We start from the raw sequence: 6,952 nt of genomic DNA, 5'->3' as shown, positions 1-6,952 counted from the left end.
GAGATGGACAACAGTGTCAGTTTGTTTCAAGATAAAAGTACCAACCCATTAAGACATATTAAGTCTTGGATTACAACAAAAGGCCTTTAGACAACCAGTTGTAGTTGCTTTAAATACCTGGGCAAATGTACCAACTCGTAAAGTCGTAATGTCTCAGATAGCATGTGCTACAGCATACAATATCAACCATCTATTAACATTATGACTCTGCACAATCACTGAATGAATGCTTTTTCACAGCTCTCAAAGCTATAGCCAGCATCTCTCTTTCCAGAATCCTGTGAAATTGTCCCATGAACAAAATAGAATGTAGCTTAAACAATATGCAGGGAATAGCCTTTATACAAAAGTAGATATATATATATATATACTATGAATGAAAGGTTAAACACAATCTGCTATTAGCTACTTTCCATTTTTAGTGTGATAACTGCAAGTCTTTGGTGTTCTAAACTATGCTAAACGCCCATACTCAAGTTCAGATTTTTACTTAAATTCAGTCTGAAATAGAAACCATAAATTTGCTCCAGAGAGATTGTCCATTTCGTAAACTGTCATCACAGCTTATAAAGTAGACAGTCTTTCCGGTAAAAAGGGATTGGTCTACATGTATGTAGGCCCCATACATCCCTCAAAACAACGCCAGTAGCCCACTTTAAAAACCCACATATTACTCTGTGTGCAGGTTTCTCTACCTTCTGAGTGGACATGGCTCCAGTAATCAGGTACTCTACAACGAGACAGCTATCATCCCTGGAAAGGGGAAAAAAGATCAGTGATTTAATTCAAGTTTCAAAACACAATAATAATATCATGTTCACCAACTAGTCATCAAAACATAGAAAATATAAATCAAAAATAACAGTTCTCTTTGTAATCTAGTTTATGAATGTTGCTACAACTTAAATACCATGCAATTATGCAAGTCAACAACATGACCATGCTAAACTATATAGTATCTAAAACAAAAACAGAGAAAGCACCATCTGTGCAGGAGTTCACAAAAAATTGGAGTCATTATGTATGTACCTATGTTTTAGTATACACAGACAACACAGTGTATCTGTGTATGCTTACGTAAGCCGGAATGAGTTTACCTTTGTTAAACTGTAGCAAGAGCACTAGAATGCTACCATTTAAATGTATAGAGGCTGAGATTATTGATAGAAAAACCACCATCCCTCACCCCCAGCCACACACTAAAGAAGTCATTAATTTATTTTTAGTTGGTACGTGAGGCAGTCATTAATGTTAATTGAATGCTCGAAGGGAATTGTTGTAAATCATCCAGTCACAAATTCATTAGGTTTCCTCTTCCTGATTTAGTACATGGGTGCCTTCTGCTGAAAGAATACAGTAAAAGTCTCGAAACCACTAATAGTCCCCTTACCCTCCCCCCCTCCACACCCTTTCGAAAGACAACCAATAATAATGGATTAAGATACTTCATGCTAGTTTATTCTAAAGGTCATTCAAATGAGATGAAACTTTCACCCGCAATTCTTCCAGTGTCATTCTAGCTCTTAACACATTAACTTTATGCACCACTCCTTTGTATCATATGATTTAATTAAAATATACTCACACAAATCATTACAAAAATCACTAGATAAAATATCTAATGCTTTTTGAACCACTGAAAATCCGACAATATAGAAGTTTCTAGTTATCCTTTTTCTAAATATCCATGTTAGTATAGTCTACATGGGCACCTTGTTAACATGCTACACAAAAACCAAACAATTCAATGTTAATCCGATTATTTAAGTAAAGCATGACATTGCAACCCACTGTACATGGACAACAGAGATACACATCTCTAATATAGCCTTCCCATCAAAGCAAAAACAACAGCAAGGCATTTCACGAGACACAAAATTAAGAGGCCTTAGGAATTAAGATCTATGCAACCTTTCCCATCACAATATCAAGACTATTATTTAAATAATTCAGTCACATAACCAATAAGAGCATTAAATCCTCCCAATAGGCAACTATGTGTATGTTGGTTATTATTGAGGATTGCTACACTAGTGCAATACCCATTATTACCCAACAACGTTGGTGTATGTCCATATTTACAGCAAACGCACATTATTTAAGTGATCCACCAAGAATTAGGACTAAAATAACCTTATTGCAAACTTTCAAATCCATTCTAGGCTGCAATTTGCTAATTCTTATTTAGAGTATGATATAAATTTACCATACTCGAGTTCACATTTATAATAAACCCATTCTGAGATAGAAACTGACAATGATACCCTTGCTCCATGAAGCTAATTTTATTTGTAAATTAATCATCTAAGATAATACACAGTTTGTTTGTTTTTTTTTTTTTTTTTTTTTTTGTGGGGGAGGGGGGGGGGATATACCTGTGCGTAGGCTCCATTTGGGCTCTCCGAATAATGCTTAGCCCACTTAAACATCCACATAAACTTTTTGGCCAGTTACCAATCAACTAATACTCAAACAAAGAAACAAATACCACCCTTGTGATCAGGATAACAGGTTAAACCCATTAACCTTGTTCAAATCAATAATGAGATCTATTACCAACTAGTTACCGATTCATCGTTATCACACACCATGAATGGTATATAGTTCTCCACCCCGGTGAGCTACTACATGAATTCAATTAAAACCTTGAAGTTATGCATGTCAATTATGCATACATGTAATATAATATATAATCCAATGAAATGAACCAGAATAGGCGCTTCATATGCACAAATTCACTTACAAAAATTGCAATTATCTAGTTCGTATAATATTCATAGGTAGTGTGTATGTAGGCCTTGCATGAGCTTTCTACTCAAGGAGCCCACTTAAATACCCATGCATTACTCTATGCCAATATGTGACACGAGCATAAGTACACTACCATGAGATGAGATTAACTGGATGCTTAGTAAAAACAGTCAACTCCACCTACATATAAGAGGAAGTCATAAATCCAACTTTAGTTGATATATCAAACACTTAAAGGACATGTTGTAGTCATGAATTAGATATAAGCTATTATTCTCTCCCTGTTGTTAGCAAATAGTGTATGCGTGTTATTTGTAGAAAGAACAGATTATATGTCCTGTAACCACATAGAATTGATAGAACCCCCCCATGGACAAACTAATCGATTTAGATTTTTCATTATATGTAATTTAAAGATCACCAAATGAAACAACACAAACTTTACAATCATTGCAATCACAACACCAAGAAGGTAAGAACCTAATGCGATAATCACATTATAAGCTCCCAAACTTCCTTTGATGTCCCTCAACCTCCAATACAAAAATTTTATGCACCACCCCTTTGCATCATTGAACTCAATTACTAAGATATACAAAAAACTATGACAATTGCAAAAACATCACAAGTAATTAAGTCAAGGCTTTTAATTAGCAGTAATAAAAACATTGACATGAAAATATAGAAGCAGTTTCTAGTCATCCCTCATTCATGTTCGTAGGTCCCTTGAGGCCATCCTGTGAACTACACAAGAAATCCTCACAAAATCCAACACTTCAATATTTGTCCATCATTACACAAGTATGCGACATCACACCCCGCCGTACCATGGACAACAAATCTACACAACTTGGCAACAACAATGGATATCATGCAACTAAAAAGTAACCAGTCTAGGGAGGTCAAGATGTATGCAACCTTGCCTATAACAAAATCAAGAACTTGTTTAAAACTACTAAATCAATGAAACCATAAGACCTTCAAATCTTAGCCAGTCGGCGAATGTGTATATGTTGGTTATTATTGAGAATTGCCACACTAGTGCAATACCCATTACTACCCAACAACTTTGATGTTCGTCCATATTTACAGCAAAACACATTTTTTAAGTGATCCACCAAGAATTAGGACTAAAATAGCCTTACATAAACTTTCAAATCCATTCTAGGGTGCAATCAACTACTACTTATTTTTAATATAATGGCGCATATGTATGTCATAATTGAGATCACAATTATAATACACCCAGTCCGAAACAAAAGCTATCAATATCGCAAGAAGACTGTCCATCTTGTAAATTATCATCACATATGGTAAACAATCTTTCGGGGGATATACATGTATGTAGGCTCCATACAGTCTCTCTAAATAATGAATTCGCCCTCTTAAACATACATATAAAACTATATGGCTAGCTAGTTACTCCAGTTAATGGGTACTCAAACAAAGAAACAATTACTATCCTAGTGACCAGGTTAAGAGGAAAAAACCATGAATCTAGTTCTATACCAATAACGAGATTCTGTCATCAACTAGTCATCAATTCATTGTGACCACACACCATGAATGGTAATTCTCGTCCCCTGTGAACTAGTAGATAAAATCTGTTAAACAATGTGTACACATAAAATCATATAATCCAAATAAGCAGTATATGTGCATAATTTAATTCACTTGTAGCTAGCATGTAAAATTTGTAAATAGGCCATGGATGAGGTTTCTACTTAAGAATCCTGATCAAAACCCACGCATTACTCTATGCTAAGTTGTAATAGGCCTTACACTACCATCAGAAGATACAAAGGCTTGAATTCTCAATAAAACAACCACTTATCCAAGCAAAACAAACAAAATAAAAACATTGCAATCACATCACCAACAATCTAACGCCTAAATAGCACATTATAAGCTCCACAATTCCTTTGATGTCTCTCAAACTCAAATAGTCTAATGCAAGAACCTTATGCACCAACTCTTTACTTCACTGAACTCAATTACAAAACAAACAACTATCATTGCAGAAACATCACCACCTATTAGTTAAATGTTTTTAAATAACTCCAATAAAAACCATGCTATGAAATGGTTCTAGTCATACTTTCATATGTTCTTAGGTCCAAAAAGGCATCCTGAGTATACTACACAGGAAGTCCAAATAAAAACCAACATTTCAATGTTTGTCCATTACTACACGAGTGTGCGACATTGCAGCCCGCCGTCCCATGGACAACAAATATATATACCTTTAACAAAATCTTCCCATCAAAGTAACAACAACAATGGATATCATGTAACTCAAAATTAAGATGTATGCAACCTTGCCTACCACAAACCAAGATCAGTGATCAAAACTTTTAATCAAACAAACCACAAGAGCTATAAATCTTACCCAGAGGACAAATGTATGTATGTTGGTTCAAATTGAGGATTGCCACACTACTGCAATATCCATTACTACCCAACAACTTTAGTTTTTGCCCATATTTACAGCAGATGCACATTATTTAAGTGACCCACCAAGAATTAGGGCATTAATAAGTTAATAACCTATTTTTATGATATTCACTAGAACCATTCTAGCTTCCACTTAGCAGAAGTGCAGAACTTGTAAATTCCAGAAATAATCGAAAACCCCACATCAAATCTGGTGTTTCTAAACATATTCGATTCATCCAAATGCATAATAATTTCTAAACATTACCCCATTCAACAAAAATGAGTAAAACATGAACAAACTGCAATTCCCATACAAAAAACTGAAACCCCACATCAAATCTGGCAATTTATAACATGATTTCGTACACTACATAATCAAATAAATAGTGAAAAAGAGAAATGAAACAACCTAGTATAACTTCAATATTGATATTGGGTGACAGAAATAAAAGTTAAAAATAATAAATAAATAAAATTAAAAAAAAAAAGGGGGTAGGAGAATACCAAATGCAGGTTCAGAACTAAACCATAGAAAGAAAGCCTTCAATGGAAAAAAGATTAAGGCTTTCTTTCAATGTGAATGGTTCAAGAATCAAGACCTCCATTTCCTGGGATTCTCCAATATTTTCAAACGAATACAAACCATGCAAAATCCAGGAATCCAATTAAATTCGGGATTCTTAAAAAATTATACTCATACTTCATTACTTTGAGTTATTAAATTATGCAATAGTAAGTTGTAATGCATGTTATGTGGTTGATTAAAAGAATCCAACTTGACCCGATTAGGCTTGACCCGACTCGTTCAACAAGCCTGATTATGTCGGGTTGTTACATAATGCTAATTTCTAGCTAAACCAATAATTAATCCTCCATTTTCAATTAATAATTCATTCAGTGAAAATTTTATCTTGGGCGAAAGAATTACCTTAATCATCAAAGCCCAACAAAATTATCAACCAAAAATGGGATACTCAAAAATATAATTTACATTGACTAACCTCTACTGCTACACCAAGAGGTGGAGGAAGAAAGGGGTTTCTGGGAATTCCAAAAACCCTAATTTCCCAAAATAGGGCTTGTTTTTGCTCTCATTTGACGATTGAGATTGCCGAAACGTTTCAACCCTGCATTATAAAGATTATAAGAGAGAGAATCAGAGAAAATCTGTGTAAAGAAGAAGGGAGAGAAAAGGTTGAAGGTGATTAAGTAGGAGCTAACCTTGGAGTTTGCCGCCATTTTTTGTTGCATATTTCAAAATGTTTGCTGGAAAAGCTCACAAGAAGCAGCAAAAGTTGTGAAGATGTGAGCTTTCTTTTTTATAATGGGCTAATTGTCGATGAGCCCATTTTTGGGTTCAAATTCCAATCCCACTATAGACCTGGAATTGAATTGACCAAGTAACCCCCGAAAAAGCGTGGTCATTTATTCCGTATATCTGTGTTCAAAATTTCAATGTTTGTCCATTATTACTTGAGGGAGTAAAATAAACAATTTTTGTTAATTTGGTGGCAAATATGTTAGTATGTAAATATATTTAAAAAGCGTGATTTTTTTTTTATATTTAGTGAGCTATCCAATTACTGTTTTTAACTTGTATTTAGGAAATTACACATGTACCCCTCGACTAGGGCTGATCACACTGAGCCCGGCCCGCAAGCCCGATTTTGGGCGAGTTTTAGGCAGATCCAAAATCGGGTCTACAAATTTTTACCTAGACTCTAGGGTAGGTAGAAGTCCCTACACCCCCTCCCCACTGTATAAC

The 6,952-nt window shown here is 34.8% G+C and overlaps 1 long non-coding RNA gene across 1 annotated transcript; it reads right to left on the bottom strand.

Moving 5' to 3' along the window:
• Positions 1–286: 286 nt before the first annotated feature.
• On the bottom strand, positions 287–6,477 carry LOC110723059. Its single transcript, XR_002511661.1, has 3 exons — positions 6,409–6,477; positions 6,189–6,314; positions 287–753 (listed from the first exon to the last, which is right to left on the bottom strand). It is a non-coding gene; the product is annotated as an uncharacterized LOC110723059 (long non-coding RNA).
• Between the last annotated feature and the right edge of the window lie 475 nt (positions 6,478–6,952).

Source organism: Chenopodium quinoa, unplaced genomic scaffold, assembly GCF_001683475.1.
Source record: "Chenopodium quinoa cultivar QQ74 unplaced genomic scaffold, ASM168347v1, whole genome shotgun sequence".
Lineage (NCBI taxonomy): Eukaryota > Viridiplantae > Streptophyta > Magnoliopsida > Caryophyllales > Amaranthaceae > Chenopodium > Chenopodium quinoa.
This window is presented reverse-complemented; position numbering and strand designations above follow the sequence as displayed.